The sequence below is a fragment of the Silene latifolia genome, chromosome 11 (assembly GCF_048544455.1).
Source record: "Silene latifolia isolate original U9 population chromosome 11, ASM4854445v1, whole genome shotgun sequence".
Classification (NCBI taxonomy): Eukaryota; Viridiplantae; Streptophyta; class Magnoliopsida; order Caryophyllales; family Caryophyllaceae; genus Silene; species Silene latifolia.
In genome coordinates, this window is record NC_133536.1 from 193,110,707 (window position 1) to 193,124,164 (window position 13,458).

At 38.8% G+C, this 13,458-nt stretch overlaps 1 long non-coding RNA gene across 1 annotated transcript; it reads left to right on the forward strand.

Annotated features, from left to right (window-relative positions):
• Positions 1-526: 526 nt before the first annotated feature.
• LOC141615256 (uncharacterized) lies at positions 527-2,346 on the forward strand. The gene is made up of 2 exons (XR_012529757.1): positions 527-699; positions 1,799-2,346. It is a non-coding gene; the product is annotated as an uncharacterized LOC141615256 (long non-coding RNA).
• The last annotated feature ends 11,112 nt before the right edge of the window (positions 2,347-13,458 follow it).

A 13,458-nucleotide genomic window follows, 5' to 3' on the forward strand; every position in this document is an offset into this window, starting at 1 on the left:
GTGTTTGTTGATGATATTTTAGGGGATTATAGTGCATTTTAGGATAAGATTTTTTGTGTTCTAGGTAATACTAACATTAATTCGTGTTATTGTCAAAACTCTAAGATGTTAATTTTTGTTGTGGATGATAAATCGTGTATCTTACTAAAACATATTTTCATCCCTTTGTCAGTTAATGAATATGACTTTCGAAATTTTAATAACAACAAGAACACAGATTCAGATGTAACCATCTTAATGCATATCGGATACCAAGTAGGTTTTTCTGTCAATTGAGTTTAGAATTTATAATACATTGTTATTATTCTAAAACGATGTGGCTAATTCGGATGCTTTTGTCACAGGTACTGACCTTTCTGGATCTCTTCTTGGAATCAAAGCTACGAAATGGGAGCATATTTTTACGCTCTCTATAAGAAACATTCGCAACACATTGGATTCAGTGTCAAGAAATCTACATCTCGTAGGACTAGCAAGAAAGATAGACCGTTCATTGAGCGATACTTTAGATGCTCTTGCGAAGGAATACACGGGAACAAGAGTAAAGGTGGTTTAAATGGTGACGTTGAAGTGTTCACCAGCAATTTGAGGAATGTTTCAATTACTCGTTGTGAGTGCAAAGCCTGTGTCAGGACGCAAATAAATGCGGAAGGATTATGGGAGGTACCAAAGCTTAAAATTTGGTTGCTCCTGTCATAGGTACTGATCTTTCATATATGTTACCATTGTAGTGTATAGTGTGACTATTTTAGTGTTCAGTGTTACCCTTTTAACCAAAGCTTGAAATTTGGTTTATCTTGTCATAGGTACTAATCTTTCACATATGTTACCATTTTAACTTTCAGTGTAACCATTTTAGAGTTCAGTGTTACCATTTTAACAAACACTTAGAATTTTTCTTGACATATAAACATAATAAACCAAACATAATGATATGTAAGTGATTTTTGAAAATGTCACCAACTTAACAAAGATATGTACAAATAATATAATGATTTTTGGTGTTATATATTATTTTTAACATGTAAACATAATATACTAAACATGGACACTTATATGTGACTGCTGAAAATGCGATGACCTTATCAAAAATATGTACTTATGTTTGAGGAAGGTATCAATATTATTAATTTTTTAACATAATTGGTGAATTTGACCCCCTTATCATACGTATGTAGCTATCTTAGTCTGATTATTCAATTGTCATCATAATAACGTATTTGCTTAAACATGGTCACATATTTGTTTAAAGGAGAATGTGTCACAATGTTGCCATCTTAGTGTGTAGAACATAAGCTAACCTGGTTACATTGTGTCATATTGTCTTATGTCACCACGTTACTATATCAATGTTATCATCTTAGTGTGTATCAACATAAGTTAACATGGTTACATTGTGTCATATTTTTACATGTCATCACATTCTTCCATAAATGTTACCATCTTAGTGTGTATCAACATAAGCTAACATGGTTATATTGTGTCGTATTTTCATATGTCACCACATTCTTCCATAAATGTTACCATTTTAGTGTGTATCAATATAAGCTACATGGTTACATTTTGTCATATTTTCTCTTGTCACCATATTCTTCATAAATGTTATCATCTTAGTGTGTATCAACATAAACTAACATGATTACATTGTGCCATATTGTCTTTAAGTTCTAGCATTATTATTGTGGTTACATTTACTCGTAAGGGCGGTAACATTTATAGCATACAGTGTATATGTCACCACTTATGTTCATGCAGAAAAGCAAATGTTTAAATGCTAATAATGGTAAACTTATGACAGGTTTATCCAGAAACGAGACATCGTCTATGTCACTGGCTTATTCAACAAAATGTTACATTCAACAAAATGCCATAAAATGTCACCAATTGGCGTCGTTCAATGTTGACAGCTATGAAATATCTCATCTCAAAATGTCATAATGTAGTTGACGCAAGAGTCGTTGTGGATAAGCTGTTTATTAAGGCTAATGAGGACGTCCAATTGTTACTCTCTAACCTTAATATGGAGGATGATCAACCAACCGTAGATGAGACCGTGCCTCATATTTCTTGACCCCTTACGTTATACGACAAAGGGACGCAGTCAACAAAAAAAAGGAACATATGACCAAAGAAGCAGGCTAGGAAAGGGGGTGAAGTTCAGAGTACTATGTACGTCGCTATTCCGCGTCTGATATGACCAATAGGATAGACAAAGGCTTATAATGTGATCAAAGTAGTTGACTAACGTGCCTATATTTGATTGTATATTTTTGCTTGTTAAATTGTTGTTTCTTTGGGTTTAATAAGAAGCTTATTGTAATACTACGGTTTTATGTACTGTTGGGTACTCTATCGAGTAAGGCTTACTCTGTCGAGTAAGTGAGTTTTGGTTACGAAACAATGTTCTGTCTGATGGGTACTGTGGACATGGGCCACACGCACCGCGCGCACCCGCGCGTTGGTTTCGAGGCGGCGACATTTCTCCCACGGAACCTTGGTTTGCCAAAGCACGTCATGGGCCGTTCCCGATTGGTGAGGCATTGAAACCGGTGAAAGGTTGAATAAGCTTGCATTTGTGGAGTCGCCACCAATTTATTATGGAAAAATTGAAAACCCATTCGAACACTTCGTGCCATGTCAAGACACAAAGTAATGACATGAACACTAAGAACTCGTTACCCTTAGCATTCTATGTCTAGAATGACTCTCGAGATGCCAATGGACACGGATGTCCAGAGATAACTGGAGTAAGGGGTGAGGGTACGTATTAGGAAGCTCTTTAATTTGAACACCTAATCATGCCCGCCTCGATAGCAGCCTCTACTAATGATTAGGGAAATCGTTCATATTTGATATGTCGTCGATGTAATGCATGTGATGCAACAAACATAGATTAATCCTAGCATGTGAATTTAGGCTACGTCGGTGAATACATATTTAGCAAACAATGTGGAAGAAGTAGATGTTAGATTAAATTCATGTGAATGCATACAATTAAATCATACATAATAATAATTACAAAATAACATAATTAAAATTACAAGAATTACAAAGTTTATTTGATCTACGTCAAAAGCACGGTCAAAACAGGATTTCGAAGAAGATAAAAGGAAAATAAAATTTGAAATTAAAATACGAAAATACGTCAGATTAGAGGTGATAATACGGATAATAGTTGATTTTAACCGTAATTAGAAGCTACGTCAAAACGAGAAAGAGTTCAGGGAAAGAAGCCCATCTGCCGCGTCCTCTGGAAGAGGCGCAGCACTTCCCGCGTCTATTCTTGAGTTGGGTTATGGCTGTGAAGTCAGAATCGCGGATTGTTATCGTTCATTGGTAAATTTAGAATGGATTATCAGTTTTAGACTCAAATTGAAGTACTTTAATTGATTACATGCATCTGGGCAAGTCGTAAACGAATTAAAAACGAGAAATTACAGCAGTTTACATAATTACGATGAACTCGTGTCGGAAATACAAAAGAAAAAAACTTGAGACTAGATTAACGAAACTGGACAAATAGGAAAACTCATGTATCAAATTAGATTCCCAGAACCTCGATATGAACAAGTCGAAACCCAGAAAAATCGATTTGAATTAAAACGGCGAAAACCCGCAAGTATTGAATTACTCGGGATTAAGGACAAATTAAGCATTGTAATAAAAAAGGATTAGTTAAAATACAATTTATATGCTGAAAATTACAAAAAGAACGAAAGAAAAAGAAAGAAGGAAAAATTGCAGTAAGTCGAGGAAGAAGAAGAAGAAGAGCAGGAGCAACAAGCAGCCTCGGGAAGAGGCGCAGCAGGTGCTGCGACTCTTCGAAGAGGTGCAGCTACTGCTGCGTTTCTTATCGACGTCTGACCTCCGCTGTTTTGTAAATACGGTTTTAAAAGATGGATTTTAAATTGTTTTTCGAACGTGCTTTTGATATAGATCTTACATTAATGATACATAATAAAGTACAATAAATAAAATAGGATTTACACCCTCAGACTTACATGTTTGACGAAACGAGATTGACTAAAGTTAACGTTTAGTGATTGCTTGACTCGAATATGCGTGGAAAGTGCCCTCGTTAGAGGATTTAAAAGTTTGATTAGATTGATTAAAGGTGGAGTTGGTCAAATTGGTCGGTCTATGCAACATGACTGAGACTCAGAAGGACCTGAGCTTACGTGGTCGATTGACCAAGTACGTAGGCGTCAAAAGCAATAGCGTAGTCTAGAATGCAAAGAGAGAGAAAGAAGGGGCGGAACACTCGCGTGCCAAATATGGAGGCCGAATGTCTCTATTTATACTTAACACATGGAGGAGTTTAGGAATGACACGGATTTGGAAACAAATCACTGAAATATTCTGAAAAGCGTGAAAAGAGGGCTGGGGAAGAGGCGCAGCAGCCACTGCGACCCTTGGAAGAGGCGCAACACGTGTTGCGTCCTTTCCCCAGAGGTTTCCTCCTTAGCAAGAAAGATTTTCGCGTTTTATTATGAAATTTCGGTGGATCTATACTTTCTTATTCCATAAAACAAAAAATACGGAAGATATTTACTAAAAATATTGATTTTAATTTTAGGAATAGATATCCAGAGAATTCTAGAACATTCCGGAATATTTCGACTCGGCATTTAAACGGTTTTTAGAAAATGAAGCGGTTTTTGACCCGGACTCCAAATGAACTCTAATTACTGTCAAAACGACCGTATCGGTGCATAGATGAGGACCAAGGGGTTAACTTGAGTGTTTGAGCTATCACTTATTGATGAACTTACGAACTGTCATAAAATCATTCCGCATATCAAACATGCGGCCCAATCATCACTGGGTGGTTGGCGGGAGGTGCAGAAATGAGGTATCTACAGAGCCCCCACTTTGACTGAGGCTTGGACAAAGCGAAAGTCAAAGTATAGTCATCAGGTCCATCAAAGATTACAACCTGACGACTATGGCGACGCGAGGCGGCTCAAGGGGTCTGAACCAAGGACCTGTCGTCGGGAACATTTTAGAGTTTGTCGACTACCGGGGAGGGTCATTTAAAGTCCATTAGACTATGTAAGGAAGCTCTCCAGCCATAAGAGGAAATCATACCTGAGACTTCTTTCCTGAGATGTTTCTGGAGTTGCGTAGGAGCTGAGGGTAAGACCTAAAGGATATATAAGGATTGGTGCTAGGGTGTGGGGTCCTAAAGGAAAACATCGACGGGAAGGAGGCCAAATATAAGCTCAACCCAAGGGGTAACCAAGGTTTGGGTATAGGAACCCTAAGGAAGTGTGATCCTAAAGGATTATGATCCTAAGGGTAGAAGTGTATGAACTCTAAGGAGTTTGGGAACCTAAAGAGCTGGGTGTATGAACCTGGGTATATGAACCCAAAAAAGACAGGCTGGTATGGGAACTTCTGGAGAACGACACCTTGTGGAGAGCCACCTGTCGTACAGGACGGCGAGGAGTATGGTAAGCCTTCAACTTTTCACTTCCTCATTTACTTACTTCTTGTCATTTCCTCATTTATTCATTTCTTATCATTTCTTTATATTATGCTTAAGAAAGCTTTCTTTTGAATTGACGCATGAGGCTGGGAACATGAGGCCCTTTTCTGTTTAGACGACGATGATGGACGCCTTCGGGAAGCTGACGGAGGAGGAGAAGGCTATCATCGAGCGGGGAGCCTTTGGTGCCTTGGTGCAAGGCTGGAGGGAGATCAAGGAGAGGAAGATTCGGGCTAACCTTAGCCTGATTCGAGCCTTTCTTGATCGGTTATGGGACACGACCTCGACTTTCCATATGCCTTTTGGAGAGATCGGGGTCACTTTGGAGGACTACGGCATGATCTCGGGTCTGCCGTGCGGAGAGGAGCCGTTGGTGTGGCCGTTGGTGGCCATGAGGATAGACTCGGCCGAGGCGAGGAGTTTAGTTGGCTGGAACCTGGCTACGAGCGCGGCCCAGGTTCCTAGTTTGGTGCTGAGTACCTACGTTAGGGACTACTTCGACAGTAGGGTTCCGGCGAGAGTGACGATGGATGGACGCATGGTGCTGTTGGAATATGTGTCCTCCGACAATAATGCGATCACGACTGATGATCATGATGATCACATGTTTAAGTCTCGTTAAAATGAATACAATTGGGAAGTAATATTGTTCTCGTCAACTCGGTCAACATATATCGGTAATGATTGGCTGACTAGAGTTTGACATTACTGTCGTGTGACGGTGGTGATCAGTTGACCCCCTAGGTCATACCTAAAGGGCAACACTCTTAATTGATTATTTAATTAATCGTATAACGTTGCGAGTTAACTAAATTACTTGAAAATTGACGGACGATTTTGGAAGTAAAATTTACGTATCATATTGAAATGTGATTAAATAAGATACGGTCTGAGTAAATGAATTGTATCATTACTCGGATGAAATAATTGTTTAATGTAACAATTAAATTAGATGAATTGTTATAAATACAATCAGTTGTAATTTATAAATGGTAAAATATTTTGGCACAAGTAATTATAAAATTACTAAGTCGATTTTTGTATGTGACGTATTTTTGATAATACGTTGATTTTTAATATGTTAAAAATACATAACAAATTTATGTCACATATGACATGTGACATATTGACAATTGACAAAAATAATATGGAATCCATATTATAGAGTGGGCCGAAAATTAGAGGGATTTAAGCTAATTATATGTTGTTTGTAATTAGTGAAAAACACAATGATTAAAAGCAAGCCTAGCCATGCAAGCCTATTGTTCCTTGTGAAGAACAATTTCTCCATGCATTGGCTCTCCTAAAGCCCCTCCTCTTACACGGTTTTGAGAAGGCAAATGCTATCATTGTTTTTCCATAATTTTACCTAATAATATACTAAGTGTAGTGTATTATTCATTCATTCCATTCCATCATCCAAAAATACAATTTTAGTGAGAATAAAAATCCTCCACTCTTTCTCTCTAAAAACCGAAATATTCAAAGTGTTAAAAATATTTTGGTTCAATTTTCTACTTGATTAATATTATACTAGTATTTGTAATATTAATTAAATTAAGAGGAGCCTTGGGTATAAAGCTTAGGGAGAGATCTTACACTTAGATCTTATTCATCCATAAGAAAAAGCTCAAGATCAAAAGAGAAAGGTGATCTCTTTTGTGCCCTTAAATCCGAAATCAACAATGTAAGGACATGATTTTTCTTCTATTATATTATTTGTTTGCATGCATAAAACCCGTTTTAATTTTATGACAATTTAATTTAGACATATTTGAGTATGTTAATATGTATATGAATCTACATTTCCTTCAATCGGTATCAAGAGCCATGGTTGTTTGCATGCAAATTGGTTAAAAGTTTTTCCGAGTTATAAGAATAACAAATAAAACTTGTAAAATTTGTGTTATTATGATATATCACGAAATTATTACATGCATGTTAATATTTCTGGTCCTAAAATGTTTTAGGATATTTTGGTTAATTTTTCGGATTTTTATTGTTCATATTTTACAATAATGGCATTTAAATGTAATTTTATGAGTAAAAATGTCATTTTTGGTCTAAAATTAGCTATACTTCGAATTTTAAGTTTATTTTTGGATATGTTGTCACATATATTATTTTGAGATAACCTGTAAATTTTCATAATTTTTGGACTTGTTATGCTCAAAAAATGAATTTTTCATTATTAAATTCGGATTTAAGTGAAAAATAGGTTAATATGAGTTAAATTTCGAATCTGGTCATAGAAAATTAATATGTTGTCACATGCAATTTTACAAGATGTGTGTAAAATAATTGGCTATAAATAAGTCATTTTGCATGATTTATGAATTTTTGAAGAAAAATAGCATAAATAGTGACATTATTAGTGGAAAATTAATAAAACATAATCTATGACTTAGGAAAAACGTCTAATGTTGCATTTTATTATATTTTTCAGATATAAAATTGAAAAGTTAATGAAAATAATTTTTCCATGTTTTTATGATTATTTTATTAAAATTGATAAACCGCAACATTGTTTTTCCGGAAAATTTTCGAAATTTTTAACCTAAGATTTTGAACATTATGAGTGTCATGGAATTTTTCCAGAATGTTCATGAGTTTAAATTTAAAATTTTGAATTTATTTGAAATTTTGTGATTTATTTGAAGTTTAATAGCTTATTTTTGTAATTTTGGTCCATTTATGAACAATTTTATAAAATATGGGTTAATTATGGTCAAATTATTAGTGAAGACTAAATTTTGAGTCCTAAGAGGTTAGGGTAATTAACTTATGCATAAATATGAGTTTATGTATTTTTGTGATTGTAAAATGTTGAAATCACGCAAATCCGTAAAAACCGAGTAATATACGATATTGGCATTTTAAAGGCGATTTAGCATAAAATTGAGCATGTTCATACATATTATAATGCTGCATTTTCTTTATGATTGTCATAATTTTAATTTATTTAATTTTTGAATTATGTAATTTTACTTAGTATGGCCTTAGATTTAATTGGTATTTCCCGAAATGTATGGGAATATCGATTCGGTTGTATTTTTATTGTGATCTCGTATCACCGTTTTGTAATTTAATAGATTTATTTTATTTTAGTTAAAAATGTATAATAGGAAATTGTGTAATTTATTATGTAATTTTATTCATTCCGGAGTTCCAAAAGACGGATTTCTTCAAGAATGGCGATACATAAAGACGGTGTTACCTCGAGATGTGTGCCACAACCGAAGTTCAAGGGACCAATGGAGTTGGTTTCCGAATATGTAATAGTTAAATAGTTTTTCTATTTTAGGAAAGGCCATACTAGGATTTATTTATCTTTATGCTTGCATTTTATTTTATGTCACATGCATCGCTAAATCGCCATAACTGTAATACTCCGTATTTATATGTCTTGGGGTACTCTATCGAGTAGCCCTTACTCTGTCGAGTAAGGGTAGGTTGCGCGTTAAAATAGTTTCTGACCTGTTGGGTACTCGATCGAGTAGCTGGGGTACTCGATCGAGTAAGGGGGTACTCGATCGAGTACCTTGGGTACTCGATCGAGTGTCCGGTTTTACGGGGAGTTTTCTCGGGTTTTGTTAATTATGCGATTAAGGTATTTAAACATAATCGCCATTGTTTTAAATCACTTTTACAAAACCTAAAACCCTGTTTAAGAAAGAAAACAGCCACTTCATCTTCCTAATCGTATTCTTAGCAATTCCCGGAGTTCAGACGGTCAGTTCGTGTCATAGTTCGTATCGTTGAGTCCCTTGCGTCGAGGGTAAGCTTTTAACGTAATTTTTATAATGTTTTGCTAAGTTTGGTTAAACCCTAATTTAGGGGTTGGGGGTTTTTATGAGTAGTATGTGATGTGTAGTCTTTATGTGTGATGTGTTAGGAGGAGGATTCGTAGAAGAGGCGTTTTGATACAGCTGTAGATACCGTCTGCTTGTTGTGCTTTCCAGGTAGGATTTCCTACTCAGTATTAGTCCCATAATGGGATATTGGTGATGTGCTGTAGTTAGTTGTTTGTATGATGATTGTATTGTGTTTGTGGTTGTGATTGCTGTTGATGGTTCTCGAGATGCGTTCTCGGCTGAGTGGGGTCACTTGCGGGAGTGACTTCACGCCCTAGTTTCGCCTTTCGTGGAACCCGCCACGGAAGGGGATGTGCACATTAATGGGACAGGGTTATCGCTCGTACGATGAGCGGGGCTTAGGTGGGAACGGCTGCGGTCCCCCATCGGGCGGGTCCAATGGACAATCGATTTGAGATGATGGGAGTTGGTGGTGTGTGTGTGTGTGTGACATTCAGGTCTGTTTATCTTATTATCAAGTTATCTATATTGATTGTGTGATTAGTACGACCCGGTGTTGTTTTGTAAACTGCGGTGATCCATTCGGGGATGGTGAGCGAGATATTGAGCAGTATTGAGATGAGTACTTGGGATAGTGGGGATGCCACGACATGACGATAGGAGTCTTCCGCTGTAGCCTTAGTTTATTTACTTTTCAGTTAGACAGTCACTTGAGAATATTGTATCGTACTTTGGTTTGGTTTTGATGATTGTATTTATTCATTAAACTATTTATAATAAACGTTGTTTCTGTTTTGTCTATTTGATTATCATACCTCGGGCGACCGAGATGGTGATGTCCTCATACCTGAGTGGTCCTGGTAAGGCACTTGGAGTATGGGGGTGTTACAAATGGTATCGTGAGCGACGATCCCGAAACCCGTAACCATTGAACTTAATGAACATAGGGAGTCAATTAAAATGAACCCGGGGTAAAAGTTGTAGGAGCTAGTGCAAAGGCTTGGGAGACGTCCTAAAGTCGCGGGGGTCGCCCTACAACTTTGAACCGGTCACGGGGGGGAAGTGTTTGTCGTATGTGTGTTTGGTTAACTTGTTTACAAATGTGATGGATGTGTTGATTGTTGGATGTTGGAATTGGAAGTTGAGGAGATGAAAGAAAAGTGATGTTATATACATAGAAATTGTTGATGAAATGATAGCATGTTGAATGTTTTACAACGTGGCAATTAATAGCATGATTGTTATGATATAACGTGATTTATATAGTTAGCATATTAGTATATGACGTAATATGCGGGTAGCTCTTACGTATTAGTGATACTCGATCGAGTGGGACTGACTCGATCGGGTGGGTTTTTGGCGATTTTGAGTCCAGAATCGAGTTTTGGGGCACTCGATTGAGTAACTAGGGGTACTCGATCGAGTAGGGGGTCACTCGATCGAGTAGCCTAGATACTCGATCGAGTAGGTAAGAGATCAGAAGGTCTGTTTGGTTCTGGAGTTTGGGTACTCGATCGAGTACGTGGGGAACTCGATCGAGTAGCCCGTTACTCGATCGAGTGTGTTTGGGAACTCGATCGAGTGGGTTCTGGGCATCGTGTGTTCGTGTTTTGAGGTTTAGTACGTGTGTTTATGTTTACCCCTTTCTTATATAGTTTCAAGATGCCGCCCAAGAGAACTGCTTTGTACGCGAGAGCTGAGCTTATGACCGTGGATGACATCGTTAAGATGTTAGAGCACGAGGATGCTCTTACTGAGACCCTGAAGAGAGTGAATGAGGACAAGGATAAGAGTAAGGAGAAGGAGGTTGATCATTCTAAAATCAACCTCTATATTGCGAGGTTTAGCCCGAAAGAATACAAGGGGGTTGGGGAGCCTAATCTGCTTGATAGTTGGCTGAGAGAGATGGAGAACATCTTAGACTTGGTTCATTGTCCCGATGAGATGAGAGTGGAACAGTGCGTTCTATCCGAGGGAGGCAAAGAGGCAAGTGGTGGGATTCAATGAAGGTGAGTGCTAAGGAGATATACACCAACCAAGGCTTACCTGCTATACCTTGGGAGGAGTTTCGTAGGGCCGTGAGGAAGGAGTTCGTGCCGGAGCATGTGAGGAGTAAGTTGAGGGAGGAGTTTGATAAGTTTAAGATGATCACGAGATGTCCGTAGCCGAGTACTACAGACAGTTCAATGAGAAGTCCAGGTATGCTGAGGATATGGGTTTGAGTGAGGAGAACCTGGCATTGAGGTTTGAGAGAGGGTTGACTACCACGATTATGGATAAGTTACCCGTGGGAATCCTTACCGATGTTAAGGAAGCTTATGAGAGGGCTGGAAGAGCTGAGAGGTTGGTGTAGATGGCTCAGGAGAGGTCAGGTGGTGAGAAGAGGAAGTCTGAGAGCGAGGGTGGTGGCCAATCGAATCACAAGAAAGGCAACCACAATCAGTCTAAAGGGTTTTCTTCTGGGTCTGGGTTTAGTGCTGGGGCGTCCTTTGGGCGTGGCCGTGGGGGTGTGAGTAATAGTTGGGGAGTGACCTGCTTTGGTTGTGGTGGTGTAGGCCACAAGAGACATGAGTGCACGAGTGCACCGGGATCTTTTCAGAGACCTGCACAGAGCTTCGCGAGCAATAGACCGGTTGGAACATGGCCAAACCGGGGAAGTCAGAGTTACCAGAGTGGAGGCAACCGCAATGGCGGTAATTCTTATTAGAAGACACCGACGAACAACAACAACAATCAAGGGTCGGGTGCTAAGCCGACCGCATCAGCGAGTACTGTCCAGGGAGGTGGGCAGAAGACTAGTGGCAAGTTGTTCATGATGGAGAAGAAGGCAGCTGAGGAAGATGTGCATGTTATCACCGGTACATTCCTTGTTAACGGTATTCCTACGTTTGTTTTGTTTGATTCGGGGGCTTCTCAGTCGTTTGTGTCTTCGAGTCATGTAAAACAGATGGGTTTGAGAGTATATGAGTCTGTTAGTGAGCAAGTTTTCATACCTTCGGGCGAGTCTGTATCGTGTGGGAGGTTGTTTAGGGATGTATCTTTGATAGTTGGGCAAGTCGATTTCCCTGTAGACTTGCTAGAGTTTCCTTTTAATGGCTTTGAGATGATAGTTGGGATGGATTGGTTAGGAAAGTATAAAGCTAAGATAGACTGTCATCAAAAGAAAGTGTCCTTACGAGGTCCTAAGGGTGTTAGTGTGTCTTACCGTGGATTTCTAGTCAAACCCAAAGTTAAGTTGATTGCAGCTGTCACCTTGAAGTCTTATCTGAGGAAGGGATGTCCGTTGATCTTGTGTCATGTGAGAGATGACCGAATAGAGAGTCCGACAGTTGATAAGATACCAGTGGTGGGGGAGTTTGCAGATGTTTTTCCAGAGGAGATTCCGGGGTTGCCACCGAAGAGGGAGATAGATTTCACCGTAGAGTTGAAGCCAGGGACGGGGCCAATCTCTAAGGCACCGTACCGTATGGGTCCTAAGGAGATGGAGGAGCTTAGGAAGCAGTTGAATGATCTGATAGAGAAGGGATACATTAGACCAAGTGTATCGCCTTGGGGAGCACCAGTTCTGTTCGTGAAAAAGAAAGATGGGAGTTTGAGGCTATGCATAGATTACAGGGAGCTGAACCGTGTGACGATAAAGAACAAGTATCCTTTGCCAAGGATAGATGACCTGTTTGATCAGCTGAGCGGTGCAACAGTCTTTTCTAAGATTTATTTGAGGTCGGGGTACCATCAGGTGAAGATTAGAGAGGTGGACATACCAAAGACAGCTTTCACGTCAAGGTATGGCCATTATGAGTATGTGGTGATGCCGTTTGGGTTGTCTAATGCGCCGGCGGTGTTTATGGATTTGATGAATAGAATCTTCAGACAGTTCTTGGACCAGTTTGTGGTGGTGTTTATCGATGACATCTTAGTCTACTCTAAGACTAAGGAGGAGCATGAGGAGCATCTGAGGATCGTGTTGCAGACTTTGAGGGATCATGAGTTGTATGCTAAGCTGTCTAAGTGTGAGTTCTGGTTAGAGAAAGTTGCTTTTCTGGGGCATGTAATCTCGAAAGATGGGGTAGCTGTGGATCCGGCGAAGATTGAAGCAGTGACAAAGTGGGAAGCACCAAAGAATGTTGCTGAGGTTAGGAGTTTCTTGGGTTTAGC